Consider the following 20,096-nt stretch of genomic DNA (forward strand, 5'->3'; position numbering starts at 1 on the left):
TTTGAAAAGACACGCTAAAATCTCCAGTTCCAAAAGAACCGTGTTAAGGGGGATTTGCGCTGCCCCCCCCTCAGAATTTGGGTTGGGAGAAAACGGCACAAGTGTGAATAAGTCCCTTTTAAACCAGTTTGCAAACTGGTTTACAATGTAGTATGAATGGCCCCTAAGGCTGCATTTACAATGCAGAAACAAACTAGTTTGACACCATTTTAACTGTCATGGGTGCATTACACACACGCCCAAAGTACGTGTTAGGGTTAGGAAGGGGCATCTATTCTAGAAGCCCCTCAACCCTAGTATGGACTGGGTCCGTACAAAATGGTGTCACCGTCCACACGAGCGCCACCATCTTGACGTCGTGGATGTGTAGCGTCCGGACGTCACAACCCGGAAGTGACGCCACGAGTGCACGACTAGCGCCTCACGGCACCACTTCCAGGGCATAAAAAGAAACCCCATTTTGGGGCTTCTTTTTGCTCTGTGAGGGAGCTGTGCAGTTTGGCTGCTGCAGCTCCCTCACGGAGCAACCGGCAGCGCCAGCAGACCGCCGCTTTTTGGGAATTGTAATTTGTGAGACATTTAGACTTCTCTGTCTCATAGCTCTGGTGCCACAACAAACTACAATTCCCAGAATTCCATAGCATTGAGCCATGGCAATTAAAGTGGTATCAAACTGGAGTATTTCTGCAGTGTGGATGCAGAATTAGTGAAGAATTATTTCCCTAGGACAAATACATCAAGGCCTGAAAAGTAAAGTATCCTTTAATACAACTTGTAAAACCCTTGGTGTGAAATTTTGTCATTAACAGCACCGCTTCTAAGGCCATTTAAGGCATGATACAAGGTTTTGTATATTGCCATTTCAATAATGCCTTATTTCTTCTTATAGATCTATGCCAGGGGCTTTATGACCAGTGCAATCTTTTATCATGACTTAATTTTAATGGATTTTAATGTTTAAAATATACATGCACTTTACATGTCATTGTTAAAATGCTATAACCTGATTTGAACTGCTGAACAAATGAGGCAAATGAAGGAATGGAATGAACAAAGTAAAATAGCATGTACTCTCAAGCTACAAAAAGACACTCTGCGCATGTTCTAAGGCACTCATTTGCATATATAAATAGAAAATATTATCTGCTTGTTTTCTCATCCTAAGGCTTGACAATGTTAAAAAAATGCTTTTCTCAAAGTTAAAATGTTCTGGCCCTAAAAACAGGGGTTCTGAGTATTATGATCCAGAAAGTAAATCTTCCAAGATCTGCTGCACTTGTATATATCATATATATGTACACAAACACATACAAAGTCCTGAGTCAGTCTCTTGCAAGCACAGCTATCAAAATGGCTAAGTGCTCATGCGATCTGCTTGTTTGTACTGGCACAGGGTGACCTGATTTCTCCATTTACACATTCGTAAGGTGGACAGATGGTATTATGCTTACGAGAGGATTATCACTCAGCAAATCCTTATCCATTCCTAGCCTGAAGATGAGTCAAATGGAAACCATGAACACTAAATCTCCTGCACCTGAAGATACTGACTGGAAATGTTATCTCTAACATATATGAAGGCAGAAGATTCACAATATGCCATAGTAATGAGCATGTAACTTTATTCCTAGGTGGTAAGAATTAAAAGCTTTGCTCAATTCTAGATCTTAAATACCTTTAAAAAGAAAAACCTTGTCCACAGGTATTATAACACCCAAGAAAAAGCCAGAGAACCAGCATGCTGTAGTGGTTTCACTGTTGCACTATGGCTTGGGGAGATCAAGGTTCAAATCCTTGCTAACCCGTGATAACTGGGTGACCTCAGGCAAGTCACCTTTTCTCAGCCTCAGCAGAATACAAAGTCAAACAAAACTTGCCAAGAAAGCCCCATGGTATGGTCACCTTAGGGAAATGATGTGAAGATGTACAACCGGCAAGGAAAAGCTGAAACTTCATCCTAGATCAATTCAATTCAATTACAAAAAACTATTCAGGCAAATCAAATTGCAAGGTTTATGACAGGAATGTTGTTGTTCTTGCTGTGTGAGACATGGTTCTTCCACTTCCACAAGAAGCTGAGTGTTCTAGAAGGAATGGAAAACAACTTATTTCCTTTTGAGAAGAGAACCATAGAAAGTTATGGCCAGTTTCTGATGTCTCTTACCTCGGCTGTAGAACCCACTATATTTAACTATATTTACTTTAAAGTAAAGCACATAGGATTGCAGCCTAGTAGTGCTTTGTGGTACCTCTCTAGTGACAAATAATGAAAACACTCGACCCCATGTAGCTTAAAATAGCCCTTAATTTAATACACTGAAGTCTTCAAGAAAAGCTGGACAAATTACACATACACCAAGGACCTCTCGGACCTCTAGACACGGACACTGCTGTGATATATTACTATAGCCTCCTGAGAAAGGAGTGTCCACACTGCATATCCACGGGGTAGGGACTACTCTGAGGTGGAGAGAATTGGACAATCTATCAACTCTGTCCCTTGGACTTCTTTGCATTCCAACTGTGTCCACTGAAAACATGCAACAGGAGGGAGGGTGCATGTATTCACTCACTTACTCGGTTGCTCAATCACTCAACCCAAAGCTACCCAGAGGAGTGCTGTTGGCTGGGCCATTGTAACTACTGCAGGCTCTCTACTCGGACTGAGTGTTGCTCCAAGTCTTGTGGTGGCCATTGGAAGACTTTGAGTGCAAATCTAACACCAGATCTCAGGGGAAGTGTCATAGGACCAGAAATCCTGCAAGACTTTGCATGAAATTACATAGGTATAGGAGTGTGTGTGTATGCCTGTGCAGATGGCGGCTGTCCATTGTCAGCTAGGCCTTCCGCACAAGCAGATTATGCTGCCTCAGGTGCCTTTCTTTTCAGACTTTCTGCTGTGTGGCCTGCCTGGGTGGAGGAATGAAAGTGAGTTGGAGGGGTAGGTCCACGTGGGGCGGGTAAGTTCATGAGGTGGGAGTTGGAGAGTAGGGATGAATGAGGTGGATGGGTCTTGCATGTATTTGGAGCAGGTGGGGCTGTCCTTCCTTTCTCTCCATCTCTCCCTATCTTTCTTTCTCCTTTCCCTGTACCCACCTTTCAGGCCCAGTGGGGTGGAGGAGGGAAGTAGGTCATTTTTCGCATGGGGTGGGTAGAAGAGGGGTGGTAGGACTAAAAGGAGGGCAGCTCCTTGCACGTGCCCTTCCCCCTCAACCATTATTTTCACTTCCTTTAGCTATTGTTTGTTCTCTCCTCTTTTTCTCTCATGGTTCTGTCCAGGGTGACCACATGGTTGACACCATGCCAAGAACCTGCCTGCCCATTCCCAGTCCCACAGCCACCTCAGCTACCTCCATGGCACACAGACATGGCTATTGCTTCCTCCTCCCTAGCCTTTGATGCTTCTCTCTCTCTCTCCCTTCTTCCCTTTTTTCACATGCAGCACTACACAGCAGCCCAGGGCCATGTGGCAAGTGCTATGTCAGGAACATTCTGCCCTCTTATCACCAATCATAAGCCTGTGGTCCTCATATGTCATCAGCCATCCTGGTGTTCCCCCGCCCCTCCACCTGCATCCTCCTGTAATGGTGCTGCCTATCTCCCCCCCCCCATCACATCACTTCACCCTGCTCTAGTCCCACAAGCCCCCGTATGTCCCAAAATCACTGGCTGTTGCCTGCCTCCTTTTACGCAGCCTACCCAATATTTTTCCCCACTTTCCCCCCCCCCATGCCCCTTCTCTTTCTTCCTTTTCCCTTGTGGCACACCACTACTTGCTACATACTCTTCCCTGATTCCCTCCTTTCCTTTCTCTGTGGTCATTGAAGTGCACTGCCTCTTTTTCCATCTCTGTGGTTTTGGGAGTCAGCAGGACTTGCTGGCTATATGGTGGGGCTTGCTGTCACGGTCTCATAATATTTAATCCTCCCTGACTTCTCCTGTTATTTTGTTGTAATGCTGCACCACCCTGCCTTTCCCACTGGGACGTGGGTTCACTTTCATACACACCCTGTCGGGACAGATAAAGAATAACGGCCTCCACCTGTTGATGATGCCAAAGGGCAATTGGTTGCCAAGGGACCAACCATTGCCACTGGCAGGATTATTAGCTTAAATGATTGCCAAGGAGATTGAAACTGTATCTGCCCTACTGAGGCAACTAGACAGCAGGATGACCATTTGGGAGCATAGTTCAAAGACACTGGAATCAGCAGTTGTTCAGTAGGTAGCTTCACCAGCATCCATGCTCCCTACCACTTTGGCTGTTTCTGCACAATCTCCCTTCTCCACCATCCACCTCCAATGCAGATAACACTTCCACTGTCTCACAACCCCCCAATACCATGGCCAAACATCCCACAGCCCAATCAACCTACTATGGCAGCCCTACCTCAGCTCAGTTGATGTTGACTGTCTAGCCAACACTGACACAGATAGCTCTCTCATCTGCATGAGGTGAGCTTGCATCACTCATGCAACTGGGCATCACTGACCTCTACCAGCTCATTCAGGACTTGGCCGAGTGGTGTGATTCATTTCCCTAAACTGCCCCTCTCACCCAAACCTCTGCTGTGTCCCTCACTCCTGGAGCATTCCTTCAGTATAACCCTTATGGGTATGTGTCTTTGTTTCTAGACCTACTACCTACCACCAAAAAGAGCATTTGAAAGAGCAAGCACATAGATGCTTTTATCTTACTATTCTTACTAACCTTCCCAAGCAGTTCAAGTACCGCAAGTTGGAGAGGTGGACAATTCACAAATGCAACCACACAGGTGCAAGGATCTGGTCACATACCAGATCATACTCAGGGCTTACACCACTTCCAGGGGATTAGCTTGTTTGCAATATAATGAGCTGTTCTGTATATGAGCTGCTCTGGACCCTTCCATTCTCTGGAACAGTAAGCAACTGGAATCATGGTCTTAACATTATGGTCAGTACATGGGACTACCCTTTTAATCATTGTGACAGTGGTTTCATGCCAGTGGACAACCAGTCAAAAGGGACACATGCAAGGCCAGCCCCAGCCAACAAGAAAGGTGCTCTTGTCTGCTGGGATTACAATGAAGGCAAATGTAAGAGACACATATGCAAGTATGATCATCAATATAGTACCTGTGATGTGTGTGTGTCAGCATCCTAATGATTCCTGTTTCTATGGGAAGTGTGTAGGGGAAAACAATGAGCCTGACACCAGTAGCACCTATGGGAGCCAGCGAGGAGGCAAGGGCTCCAATTCTAGTTAAGTTCCCTATGCTTGCTTTCTGGTTGGGGCTTTATTTAAGGTGGGCAAGTGCCAGCTACATATTGCATGGTTCCACACTCATTTGCATGGGTGAGAGAGGGAAAAGGGATGCAATGGAAGACCCCTTTCTCACATCTTCATCCCATCCCCTTCTTCCCTGCTGCCCATGCAAGTGAGTGAGTGAGCAAAGGAATCTCTGCACAGTTAGATCCCGCCACCCCGCCAGTACTTTTGTTTGTGTGCGTTAAATGCAGTTTGGGGGAACATAGGGATATTCATGGGGTTTTTTCCAATTTGATGTAGGGGCTGAACCTCTTACCCCTGTGAAAGTTGGGGGCTGACTAATTATTAAATTATATAACACCTGTTTGCCTTCTGGCATTAATGAGTGGATGTGTCCCTCATGTACAGGACAGGGATGGGAAGTGTACAGTTGAGACACGTGGCTAGCTTACATCTCCCATCATCCTTTTTCACTGACTTTGTTGGCTAGGATTGATGAGAGTTTCAGTCTTGGTATATCTGCAGAGACATATATTTTCCATCCTGACTACCAAAATACGGATTGCTCATTGAAAATACATTGTGTAGGTTTTTCCCCCCATTCTTTATATTTTATATTTATATATATTATATTTTATAGCTAGAAAAAAAGAAAAATGGTGGGAAATAAAGAAATGTTACAGAATGAGAGTGAAATATGTCTCCCTTTGCTCCCTATTAAATTTCACATTTATGGAAGGACAACTGTACAATAAAAACTTCATGCAGAAGTATCCAAAATGTCAATGATTGTAAATATTCACTGGAAATGTCAGACCATCTCCACCTTTTTAACCCTCTGAGATTTCCATGGTGCCCATTCTATCTCTGTGTTGTACCCATTCACACCAATCCATGTAGAGCTGGTTGGATGATTCAGGCAAAGAACTCATCAGTTTGTTATATGCACATAGCTGGTTGCCTTCAGGTATTAACAAGGCTTTAAAAGCAACAAAAATGAAAAGCAGTGGTGAAAAAAACCCTAGAGTTTGGACATCCAGTTGGTTCCACAAAACTTCCACTAAACTTCCCTGAGGGAGAAGAAGATAAACACTATGGACAGCAATACCAAAACCTAGACTTTATTACTATAACTGTGTAGGATTTTATTGAAAGCAAGCACAACTTCAATAGTATCTACAGTTCTACATTCCAGAGAGCAAGATCAAAGCCGTATTTCTTTCTAGTTGTGCAACTTGCAAGTAAAGATTTCACAATTATGTATTGCAGTGGTAGGAATACTGAATACTGCAGGCTTCAAGCAGCCCTTAGGATCAGTGTGATCCTTTGGATCCCCACTGACCCACCCAAAACCCAGTGTTTCCCCCCAAATTTTACATAACCCCTTTTGCCTGAATCCCCCCTACACACATAAAATATTTTGAAAATGAATATATATATATATATATATATATATATATATATATATATATATATATAGTTTCAGAGTATACCCTCTTCTGAAACAACTGTGAACTCCCCCCTGAAAAAAATTCAAAAGGAGACAAAAATGATGTGAAGCCACTACTGGTCACTTAAAATGGTGGTTGTGACAGGGCACTGTGGCACTCTGAAACTCCAGAGAAGCAAAAAATATTTTTATCATATTTCATTATATTTATTGTATTAAAATACTTTATTTTAAAATATCAGATTATACATCTCTGTGTGCTTCAAAGCATGTGCAACCTAGAACATGTTTAATATAAAAGATGAGAGAGCAAAGGGGATAATGCCACTGAAAGATTTACCAGTTCTTTATTAGCACTGAGTAACTTGAATGAGTGCCCTCTTTTGGTGAATATTGAAATATTATTGCTTTAGATCCTGGAAAGAAGTTAGACATATCTGCATACTTAAATGATTGTTAAACACAGAACGCTCCTGTCCTGACATTATCCCAACAGCACCGGCCACATGTCCAATGGTAATAGGGGCACCAATTATTGTTTTGGTCAGGGCTTGGTACTCCTGAGTTAAGGGGGGCAAGAAGCAGCTCACATAGACCTTGGATACCCTCTCCCTCATAACAAAAATGATGCTGTTTGAAACTAGAAGAATTACATTTCAGGAACAATGTAGGAACAACGGTTCTCTAAAGCAAGATGTGGAGTATGGAATTTGTGAAAGGGTAATTTGGCCAATTTTTTTTAAAGGGAATTGTTCTGGTTTTGAAACCTTGCTGTGCATTTTCAGAGGGGATGAAGCCCACAATGCCACCTGTGCATTCATAACTGGCCTCTAGACTTGCTGAAATCACCTATCTCCAACTAAGGTCATCTAAAGTAAGAAAGCCCCTTGAACTACTTACAGCAGGGCAGTCCATGTTTATGAAAGTGAGGCTGAAGTCTCTGGGACTTAACAGGTCTCAAGTCATTGCTGTATTATTGCTCAGATGGCTATGTCATTCAATATGTTGTTATTGAATATTCATCTTTTCAAGGCCTCTTTCTACCTCCACCATTCTCTCTCCAGCTGCTACATTGTGCAGTGCACTGATGAGCCATGCACTGTATTGGGGGAAAATGTATCAGTCATAGATAAATAATGTTTGGAGAAATCAAATGCCACCACGAAACAGTTCAGACTGAATTTTGGACCCTTTTTAATAAACCAAATGCCTTAACAGATCTGAGACCCCCTGTGGATGAATGGATATTACTGAATGAAGATTTTCTGGAAAGGAAAAGATTCCAAATCAGAAGTAGTTCAAGTGCAAGAAGGAAATCCAAGTATCTAAATAATTTTCTTCAGCTTTGAGGCAAAGGCCCAGGAAGGAATATATTCTGTGGAAATTGATTTCTGTTACAGGGCCTACAGCAGTGTTTCTTGGAATGTCTTCCAATTCCTGTAACCCAGAAGAAGAAAGAAAGAGACAACATTTAACTGAAAGAATTGACCAGATCTGTACCAAATGGTACTTACAAGTATGCTTTTAGAATCTATTGATTACAGTTCTCAGGCTGCTGCTGTTACTGTCCCCACCTGTCTATTGTATTCTGCTTTTCTCATCAAGATGTGCTTGTTGATGTGCATCTCTATTTCACTAAAATATTATCTCCTTCGTCTCTTCTTTCTTCTACATCATGCTATCTAGCATGCCCACTGAATTCACTTAAAACGAAATGTTTCTTTCTGCTTGAGCCAAATGTACAAGGGAGTTGGGTGAAACTAACCATCTTAGCAAAAACAAATGGAAGTTCTTAGGCTGCTGCTATTAATGTTTCTATTGTAGTTTCGACCTACAGGATCCACAGAAATATCAAAACATGTTGTCTAGTTCCATTGAGAAGATATCCTGTCATTGGCCAACACTGGAAGTCCTCTTAAGAATCCGTGGGAACTAATGAAGTGTTATCCCAGGATCCAGCTCTCAGTCACCTTTCTTTGGCCCTTGACATTAAATTAATATCAAAAAGGGATGTTTTTGGCAGCTAGCCAAAAAAGGACTCTCCAGTGCAGGAAAACAGCCATACCATAGTATGCAATCCAGATGGTTTAGCATGGGAGATGCCAAGGGCACTTAGCCAAGATGAAATCGTTTAGGATTGAAATCAGTGTATTCCCTGCACTAAGAAGTATGATGGGGAAAGATGAGCCTGGAAATTGGTTGCATGCTACAGAGTGTCCTTCTAGAAATGAAACTGTTTTTGTTTGGTGACATTCAAGCTGATTGTCCAGTTATTCCTGCATATCTCCTTTTATTCATATCCCTCGGGAAAGTAATTTAATCCTTGGAAAAGCCATTTAATTCTTGAATGGTGTCCCAACACACATTTCTTGCTATAAATACATGTGCCTGAACAATAGCAATTTGGTTCAGTTTTGCAATCAGGAAGAAACTCTGTCAGATTCAAGAACCCTCAATACTACTGCAGTCATACTGGGTTACATTCAACTCCCAGCTTTCTCCCAGACTGAAGCCTGGCTTCTGGAACTGATAAGCATTGCTCATTGCAATCCTTTAATTTTCTGCCCAATACTACCTTTTTATATATCTTACATCTGTTTCTGGAGTTCTCTGGGTTCGGAACTGGTATACAAAGGCTTAAGATCTTTGCTTTTTGCCATCAAAGCCCGCTCACTGCTTCCTACTGAGCTAAATCAATTTCCCCATTGAAATACAATTTGTGGATGCCCTCTTGCAAATTAGTTAACAGAAGAAATTTTCAATGTAAGAGGCACAGCTGAAAAGATCGGAGGCTTCAGTAAATAGTGCCCTGAACGGTGTAGTACAATGGCTGATGTTGAATTTACACATAGAAAATTTAGGTTCAGATTCCTGCTCAACAATGAATCTCACTGGGTAGCCAAACAATCAAACAATCGATGTGGATATTTTTGTTGATCCTAGGTACAATTGTGTAGAAACAACAATAACAGCCAGCACTGCCTAAGAACAGAAATTGCAGAATTGGAGTATGAGGATATGTAGGCCTTTGAAGCAGGAAATCTATAACTAGAGCACTGGGACTCAAATCTGCTTAAAATGTGAAAGAACAATACAATTAAAACATATAAAAGTGAGCATTAAAAGAGAATTAAACTATTACAATATTAAAATGCAACACTCATTAAAATAATAAAATGCATTTTAAAAACATTAATTAGCAGCTCTAACAGATGGTTATCCAACTCCTACTTATAATGGTAGTAAAGGAGAGTCTACCATTCCACTATATCATGAACAACCTTGGTGAGCCAGGAACCAAATAATCACCTCCTCCCAGAGAAAGCAACTTCCAAAACAATAACAGCAAAACTGTTTTTGATAGGAACAATACACATGGAGACATGCACCTTATTTAAAGGTGAATTGTTACCTTTGGGACTGTGATTTTCCTTGTTTAAAAGTTAGACATTGACTTGGTGTTGCTCAACTTCCTACATACATCCATTGTTAGATTAGACCTATTAAGTTGCTGTAAAGTATGTCTGTGGTTTTTATCTATATCTATATCTATATATATATATATATATATATATATATATATATATATATATATATAAGTAAACACATAACCTTTCTGAATATTTCTCATCAAAAGGAACTCAAAGACTTTGGCATGCTTATTGCAAAGATTTACAGCTATTTCCACAGACATGGGAAACAACAGAACACAGAGAACTTACTTTGCTGGATAACAACTTCCAGAAATCCAAAACCAGCATGGCCAGTTGGAATGGTTTTGACAATTGATACCATAAATATGAAGACTGAATTTGGTACATTTCTCCAGTCTGAAGTGCCAATCACCTGCAGAACATGCCTTCAAAAAGTCTCTTAAATTTTAGTTTTAATTTATATCTATAGGCATATGGTATAATTTGTTTTTAGGAATGGGCTGACTGTCAGTGATCTGCAGATACCATAATTCATTTAGGATCATTCATTCAGGATAGGAGATGAACATACTTTTGTGTGCTTTGTCTGACCTCTTCATTTTGCAGCAACACCTTCTTCTAGCTTTAGCACCTAAAAAACAATAAACAAAAAAGTTGGCAATCAATACAGAAAGATATGAGTTTCTAAAGCACTGGATCATTGAGAAACAAGAGGGAGGTATTAGCATGCTGCCGGGAGGACGGGAGGAGATCTGATGTTTGACAAAATTGTTAACATGGTCATTCCTCTTTCAATGCAGTCCAATCCTAGCCAAAGTAAGGCTGACCTTGTTCAGTAGGCAAAGAATGTAGAATATCAATCAGGATAAGATGGCAGGAGAAATGAAATGGAGGGTATCTAAACTGGGCATGGAATGGCTGTGTGGGAACATGAATGGAAGCAGTTTTGAGAAATGACGAGTTACAATTGATGTAGTTATCTGTAATTGCATCTGTAATGAGTTTCCTTTGTAATTAATGCTTATTAAAGCTATAGCTTTAAAAGAATATTACATATTCTACACTGTGTGTGGTGTAGTGGACCAACTCAGGAGACCAGCATTTGACTCCCAGCTCAGCCATGAAACCCACTGGGGTTTCAAGAGAAGGCAATGACAAACCTCCTCTGAACAAATGTTGTCAAGAAAACCTCATGATACTTCCCCCCAACCCTTAGGGTCCTCATAAATCTGATATGACTTGAAAGCACACAACAACAACTACACCTTGTTATGCATACATAACTAAGTAACATCTGCAGGTCTGACCCCTTCCAAATCTACTTTATCAGGCACAAGCCACATAATTTGAAGGAGGTCTGTTTTGCTGGATGTCACTGGATGACATTTTCCACCCTCTCCTACCAGCCAGTGAATTTGCGACAATCAGACACAGGACTCCTGCTGAAATTCCCCATCAAAGTCTGACTTGCTGGCAGGATGGGGTGGAAACATCATCTGCTCACACCAGTGGCATCCCTAGGGATGGTGTCACCCGGTGCAGTAACTCCTGGTGTTAACCCCCTTCCCCAACCTCCTCCTCCTATTTCACCCCATACAGAATCCTTTGTCATGTTTTTGGGCACTAATGTTACACATAAATTGTAATTCTCATACACCACTGAATTTGTCATGCTAACAGTTGTGACATAAACACCTAACGAAATTAAAATTGCACCTTCAAATTACAATATCATATGCACAGCCTAAGAGTATTTACATATACATAGTCAAGATTGAGGTAGAATGTGATGTTTTAAAGAAAAAAATAAAATAATATTTCTTTAAAATATATTTCAATATTTTTAATTTAAAATTTTGAAATTTAAAATTTTAATTTTAAACAATGATGGAGCCTTTCCTTTCTCCTCCCACTGAGCTTCACCTCAATCCCACCATCTCTTAAAGCATTTTTAAGTGAAGCAAGTGAATGCCACAGTCCCTTTCTGCCAAAAGATAGGTGTTAAGAGGAGCAGTGGTGTCACACACAATCTTAGGATGTCACCTGATGTGGTCCGCACCCACACACACACCCCTAGTGACACCACTGACTCACATTGTGATCGCTAACAGAACAGACCTCCTTCACCTGATGAGGCTGGTGCCGGGCAAAGTAAGTTTGAAAGGGCATTTATAATTGTGGCAATAATGCCATGATCATGACTCCATAGAGACAGTGAACACAAAGCATTCGTAACTGCACTATAGTCTGGCAAACGATGCATTGAGTGCCAAATTACTTCATTGGTGGAATGAGTAATGTTCTTTGCTTATGTTTCAGAGTTACTTTTAAAGGGCATTTTTAGGAGCAGGTTGACATGAATTTTAATTTTTTTAAAAAAAAAAATTCAGTTATTAGGACTAAGATTTTTTTTAGGTAATAAAAAATAACAACAAATACAACAATTAATTCAATGTGTTGTCATCTGTAATAAGCAATGGGAACTAATTACTTTCAAAACATCCTAATGTATAATAAAAATGGGTTACATTTTAAAAATAATTTCCAACCTCTGGTTCATGTTGAGTTGTGAAGTTACATTGCAATATTTTATATTAGGTCCCCTACTTGTGGAGCCCATTAACAAATCAAAGTTGATAAGGTAAACGTTTAAGTGCTAAAGAAGAGCTACTACAAAAAAGAGGTCTGCTAGAGTTTGATATATGGCCTGGAAAAACACACAGACTGTGCATTTGCTTTCATTTTCTAATGTTTATCTCAGGTTTCTTGTCAGACCTGAAATGTCCACAGTTAGTTTAGTTTAGTTTGTTTTTAAAGATGGGTGAGGCACACAGTTTTTAACCCATTTGTTGATGAACTCCTATATATTTGTATCTGGCAGCAGGATTAGGAAGGCAGAGAATACGGACACAAACTTTCCTTTATTTCATTCTCACATGTAAGAACAAATAATTTAAAAACTTGTATGAGTTTTGGACTTTTTATAATTTTGCACAATTTTTATATGTTTTGTCCAGAATACACAATTTTCTATGAGCAAATGTTGTTTTAATGCAAAAACAGGGATGATCATGATGAGGAGGAGAAGGATGATTTAGCCAAATAAAGTGCAAAATAACTCACTATGAGGGACCATTCTCCCAATGGAGTGTCTCAGTTTGTTGAGACATCATTTCTCATTGAGCACAAAAAGATTTGTTACAATTTTTTTTAACATCCCTGTCAGAAAGGCAGGCCCCTTGTTTCAGATCACAAATATTCTTGTCAGAGCACACATATCATCAAGCCGGGCACAATAACTAAAGCTCATGGTTAAAATATCGTGATTTCCCCACTCACTCACTCCTTTCACTGTTTTCTCACAAGATTATATCTGGCTCACAATATATCAGACGAACAGTACGTGTGACCATTGAATATTATAGTGGAGCCTTGCCTTATACGGGGGATCCGTTCTGGAATACCCCCTCCGCGTAAGACAAAGCCTGCATAAGCTTGAGCCCCATTCAATATAATGTGGCTCGTGCCTGCAGCATGCCCATGTGATGCGTGTGCGCCATTCATTTAATGGTGACACGTCTTCCACATATGGAGCGGGCACACTGTATAATGAACAATAGAGAGCTATCATGGCGTAATAGTTTGGAGTATGACTTTGGAGACAAGGGTTTGAATCTCACCATGGCCATGGAAACCCACTAGTGACCTTAGGCAAGTCACACTATCTCAGCCTCGGGGGATGGCAATGGCAACCCCCCCTCTGAAGAAACTTGCCAAGAAAGCCCCATGATATAGGGTCACCATAAGTTGGAAATGACTTCAAGGCACACAACAATACCGTAAAAGCAGCCATACATTATATATATTTTAAATCTTTTTATGGTAACTACAAAAACTTTTTTCTAAATCTAGGAATGCTCAAAGTGCAGGTCCTGCAACCTTGCTTTGTACCTCTCCTCTCCCACCTCTACTGAAGTATGAAATGTCATCTCTGGGTATTTAATATTCTTTTCTAGGGTGATAGCCCACATGTGCATGTCCTCGATGCAGTTGGCTGTCCATTGCTGTAAACAGAATGCTGGGTTAGACAAACCTTTGACCCAGTCCAACAATACTGTTTTTACAAAATGCTAAGCCTTGCCAAGAATGACTTGTTGACCCAATGGCTTACCTGCACTTTCAGCTGAAAACGTCCCAAGGCAGAGAATCAGGATGAACAGCAAACTGAGCAATTTCAAGATATTCATGTTTCCACCTGGTTATTGACTATTTCTGAAAGCAGCTTTGCAGCAGCTGCTATTCACCTGGTAACATAAAGCTTATTTATTTATACAGGATATCAAATATGAGTGATGACTGCAGATGGGAGTAGGTTCAGCCTTTGCACTGCTTTGCAGATAAGCAGAGTGGCAACAGCCACTCCCTCATTCAACATTGTACACATGCCAAATATGTTGGCATAAAATGAAACACGCCGCATTACAGTGGGAAGTAGTTTAGTGATTGAAAGCTGGGATTTTAAACTAGTTTGTTGTTTGATCTTATCAGACTCAGCTCCCAGAAGGAAGAGGAAAGAAGGACTGTCTGTGTCAAAAACAGATCTTACAGGTATTTCAGCCTGGAGGCCACTATATGCTTCAGAGAGCAAATCCAAGTGGTCTTCTGGCGCAAAAGAATAGCCTCCTTTGCAGTTGTCTCCTTTGGGGCAAGGGCTATCCATGTGTGCAGGCTAATTGCCAGAAGAAATCTGCTGGGCATCACTTGTTCCATATTTCTGAATGTAGTTCCTAGTATTCAAACATGAAATTCCTTTTAAAGTTAATAATGATAATGATAGTGTATTCTACATTCTAACAGAGTATTGTGAATGATGTCAGATAGAGCTACTCAGAGTGCCCATGGACGGGTGTTGGCATATATTCCACTGGATGCTGATCACTGATGAGCGTCCAAGAAAGGAAGAAACAATAATTTTATTGATTTTCTTACTGTCTGGCAAAGTGTTCTGAAGTACTTCCAGCGGCCATCCTTGGCAAAGGTCACTAGCTCAAGCTTCTGTATATACATTGAAGACTGGTGTTTGGCATAGGCAGCTATGTTTATTACAGGAATGCCATCTAGAGTTAGGAAGAGATATTTGAGGTGATTATGTGAGCTACATGCTTGAGAAAAAGAAAAGATGATACTGAAAGTGGAAGGAAGTGAGAGGGAGGGCTTCCACTTATCCTCACCTTTGCCAACAGTGTGTGCCAACCACTGTGGCCACCAACTTCAGGGACCAGCTACGTGCTTTTGAGGTTCTTGTGTGAGACTTTATTCATCCTATCTCCCCACCAGACATCACCATCCTGTATTAATTGTTGCCACTACGGAAACTGTGTCTAGACTCAAGCTTTCCAATAAATAGTGTTTTCGGAGACTCAAGTATATAATGTACGGTAAGTGTATAATACAAAAATAATGATATATTAAACAGAAATTAAACATAACACCACAGATTACTGATTTAATACACACACACATACACTGACTGATTCTAGCTTTAACACACATCTCTTATTCTGTCTCTCAGTTCTATCCTAAATCTAACCCCGGCTCTAACTCTTCTCTATATCTGACCTTGACTAGCTGACCTAACCACTCAGATACTTAAAACCCCACTAATTAATTCTTAATCATGACTGACTCCCTCTCAACCTTAACTGTCATGTCTCTACCTCCTGGAAGATCTTTACTTTACTGCATATCTCATATACACAACCATATTATCTTAATTTATCTTTATTTACTTTATCTCACATACTCAACCGTATTATCTTAATTTAGGCTGCATCTGCACTGTAGAAATAATGCAGCTTGACAACACTTTAACTGACATGGCTCAATGATATTGAATCATGGCAATTGTAGTTTCTTATGGCACCAAAGCTCTCTGACAGAGAAGGTTAAGTATCTCACAAAACTACTAATCCCAGCATTTCATAGCATTACGCTATGGCAGTTAAAGCAGTGTCAAACTGCTTTATTTCTCCAGTTCAGATGCAGCCCAAGAGAGCTAAGAGATGTAGTTGTTTGAGCCTTGGACTATGACTCTGGAGACCAGGGTTCAAATCCTCACTTGGCCATGGAAACCCACTGGATGACCTTAGACAAGTTATTATATCATTATAACTTATCCACCCGTGCAAGACCTGAGATGCATGAAGTAGGGCCTTGAGGTTTTATAGCAATGCTAAATGTTAAAATATCAAAGTCTAGTACTAAGAGAGGACCTTAACAGACAAACAGCAGAGACTAAGAATATACACTTCTCATACAAAGTTTACAATAGCCTAAGCTCCCAAACCTCTTAAAAGCAACTTGAGAAAATGTGTAGACAAAAACCCTATCAAAACCAGTCTAATCAGATCAACATCCACCTGTGTGTCACAAATGGAAAGCAAGAACTAATCATGCATAATTCAGACAAATGAGCCTGAGTTCAGGATAACTAGTGAATCTATGAAAAGGAAAACATTCAGGAAAGCAAGCAATTAACTAGAATACATTCTCATCTACCCTCTGCTCTCCCCTATACAATTAGCACTACTCTTATGCAGTGAGGGAGATGGAGGAAGAGCTATGCATGTATGAGGGGAGGAGAGATACATTAAGCAGAGTCTGGAAAATCTGCTTAATGTATCTCTCCTCTCGCACATGCATAGCCCTTCCTCCACCTCCCTCACTGCATTCTCTCTCTATCCTTTTCTTATACAGTGCAAAATAACTCATTCCTTCTTACATATTCACACACTCCATTCCGCTCATTCTCTGCTTCAGTTCCTCTCTCACAGGCAGACACACCATCCCACTTTCCTTTCACACACTTTAACATTCCATCCTAAAGTCATAATCCATCCACCCAAAGAAGCAACTCCTAAATCTGAGGCTGCATCCTCACTGCAGAGATAATCCAGTTTGATACCACTTTAACTGCCATGGCTCAACGCTATGAAATTATAAGAATTCTAGTTTTGTGATATATATCTCTTTCTCTTTTAGAGAGCGCTGGTGCCAAACAAATTATATTTCCCAGAAACAATTCACATGGTATTGAACCATCCTTCCTAAAGCAGTGTGTGAGTAGTTGGCTGTCCCAGTGTGGATGCAACTTGAGACTTGGGGCCAAAGCAGATCTGGCAAGGAACCCCATCTAACAAAAAAAAAAAAGGAGGGGGTGTAGCTGAAAGAGATACACACATTTCACTTATGGTGCACCACCTTTATAATGCCCATTTTATTATTATTGCTTGATGTTGGTACAGTAGTCCACCCCTTATGTGTGAGGGAATATGTTCCAATACCCTCAGTGGATGGCTGAAGCCTACGCAAGTAATGTTTTCAGATTGTGATTAACTGAGGAGAGCAAAACTATAGAGACGTGGGGAGGGAATATTGTATTTCATGCTGTCTACCTATACAGTGCCCAGAGTAAATTGGTTTATTGGCAGTCTAAACACAAAGATGTACTATAAAATAATAAGCTCTACTTTGTGGTGTGCACATGACACATGAACCCTCGGGATTTAATGCCAGCAAGCCCGAGTGCTGAAACGCACTCCCATGATGGAATGTGCTTGCCGGATATGTGAATTATCCATTCTAAATAAATAGGTTCCAATTATAAAAGTTAGAGTTTATGATTAACATTGACATACCTGCAGAAAGGAGACTTTTCAAACAGTTAAGGGGGTGAGGTGACACCGCTGTTAAAGGAATGCAATCATGCCAGGGTAGTACCAAAGTCCATGAACCATTCACAATACTTTCTTTTATGGCTGTAGGTTGGAACAAGGTCTAAACATAGAATCATAGAGTTGGAAGAGACCACAAAGGCACTCCAGTTCAACCCACATTATTTATTTCAAAAGGAATATGGCCCATCCAGCTAGCCTAGGCTCCTGTGCTCCAGAACTTAGATCAGTCTTTCCAGGCCAACTCAGTCAGGGCCATTGCTTGTTTGTCTATTGACAACTGTTATGAAACATAAAGAAATTCAGGGTCCTCCTACCATCAGGGCCTCTTGATGTTGTGGAGTGCAAGACCTCTACCCCAATGCCCCTTACCACTGGCCATGATGGGTAGAGGTGTTGTTGCTGTTGTTGTATGTTTCAAAATTATGGTGATTCTAAGGCTCATCATGGGATTTTTGTGGCAAGATTTGTTCAGAGGTTTGTATTGCCTTCCCGTGAGGCTGAGAGCATGTGACTTGTTCAAGGTCACCCAGTGGGTTTCAGGCTGAGTTGGGAATCGAACCCTGGTTTCCAGAGTCATAGTCCAACACTCAAGCCAATATGCCATGCTGGCTCTCTCTAGGTAGTTGCATACCCTTGAACTGTCCTGATTTGGCAGGGTCAGTCCTGATTAATCCTGTCAGTTTTTCCCTTTCACACTTCCTCCTTTGTCCTCAACTTACTTCAGTTGCTGCAAACAGATGAAAGTGCAAAAGCAGTTTGCATCAATTAAATGAGCAAGAAGGAAGAAAGGGAGTGGAATCTGGCCCTTCCCAGTAGGCTCAGGCAAAAGGTAACTGCTGCAGCATCTCCTTGCTTTTGTCTTTTTCTTTCATAATAACATGCGCCATCTTGAATATCTTCTGATGTTGCTTGGCTATGTGTCCCTGTTTTCCTCTGTGAAATGCAGGAGGGTATGGAGTTGTAGGCAAAAAAAGTCTGGTGGGCCAAACTCTTGATACAAATACATGGTGAAAACAAGCAAATAAAAAAGTATTACACTTCTCCCTCCACATTCAATGGGGTTAGAAGGGCAGGAACCATGTGAAAGTGAAAAAATGCCAATAAAGAAATAGTACTTTTTTTAACCTGAGAGAACACCTCTCCAGGCATTTCTAAGAACTCTGCGGCCAACATCTGCCAGAATTTGACCAGAGGATCATGTTGCAGGACCTACAAATGCCTAGAGGAGTGTTTTCTCTAGGAATCTTTAGGTCCTCCAGTGCCACTTGATCGTCAACTTCCCACAGAATTTCTCAAGAGGACTGAGAGATTCCTAGGGAGAGAGAATATTAGTCAAATCCGCAAATAATCAAATATACAAAAGTGAAAGCCGCAAATGTGGAGGGCTGAGTGTATAATACAAATGGAAAAGCTGCTTCTCCTCATGTCTAAGGTTGCTTCCATACTGCACATCTAGTGTGGAATTGCCATGTCTTGTTCTCTGTGTATGTTTCACTAGAAGATACATACAACTTTGCCATCTATTATCAATTTTCTTAAACATTCCATCTTTTGTGGGGCTTATTCAGTCTTTTTTCTGGCCATAGAAAGTTTAACTTTTTGCAAGTAGAAGACAGAAGAATCATATGAAGTCCCACAGGAAAAAGTGTATACTTTAATCTAATTTAAGAAACACGGTTTTTAATGAGGGTAGTGATGTACTGGATAGGTGAAATATATCACAGCTAGGCATGCATTCATTATAAAATCTGTTATGAATGCTATTTCTTCTTTCCTTTCTTAATTCATTGGGTAAGGACTAACAAATACTTTATCAGCAGGCAATGGGCAGTACAGTGGTACCTCGGGATACGAAATACCCAGGTTACGAAATTTTCGGGATACGAAAAAATCCCATAGGGAATTATTGTTCCGGGTTACGAATGTTTTTTCGGGTTACGAAAAAACTTTTGGTGCTTTTTTCGGCTTTTTCGCACGGAATCGCGGCTTTTCCCCATTAGCGCCTATGGGTTTTTCGGCTTACGAAGCCTTTCGGGTTACGAAAGCGGCCGCGGAACGAATTACTTTCGTAACCCGAGGCACCACTGTATACTGTATGCACCCACTTAACTGCCATAGCTCCATTTCATGAAATCCTGGGATTAGTAGTGTAAGGAGGGACATGCAGAAATCTCAGCCAGTGGACTCTAGTCTCTCATCAAACTGTAAACCCCGGAATCCAGAGG

General features: G+C 40.9%; 1 long non-coding RNA gene across 2 annotated transcripts; it reads right to left on the bottom strand.

The window, feature by feature from the left end:
• Positions 1–7,732: 7,732 nt before the first annotated feature.
• On the bottom strand, positions 7,733–15,395 carry LOC149318887 (uncharacterized). Of its 2 annotated transcripts, none has more exons than XR_016279833.1 (3): positions 15,125–15,395; positions 10,707–10,766; positions 7,733–8,138 (listed from the first exon to the last, which is right to left on the bottom strand). It is a non-coding gene; the product is annotated as an uncharacterized LOC149318887 (long non-coding RNA). The 2 variants fall into 2 exon arrangements; XR_016279832.1 differs by lacking the exon at positions 15,125–15,395 and adding an exon at positions 14,307–14,502.
• Between the last annotated feature and the right edge of the window lie 4,701 nt (positions 15,396–20,096).

This window comes from Sceloporus occidentalis, unplaced genomic scaffold (genome assembly GCF_023333645.1).
Source record: "Sceloporus occidentalis isolate IW3139 unplaced genomic scaffold, rSceOcc1.0.p SCAF_2, whole genome shotgun sequence".
Taxonomy (NCBI): domain Eukaryota; kingdom Metazoa; phylum Chordata; class Lepidosauria; order Squamata; family Phrynosomatidae; genus Sceloporus; species Sceloporus occidentalis.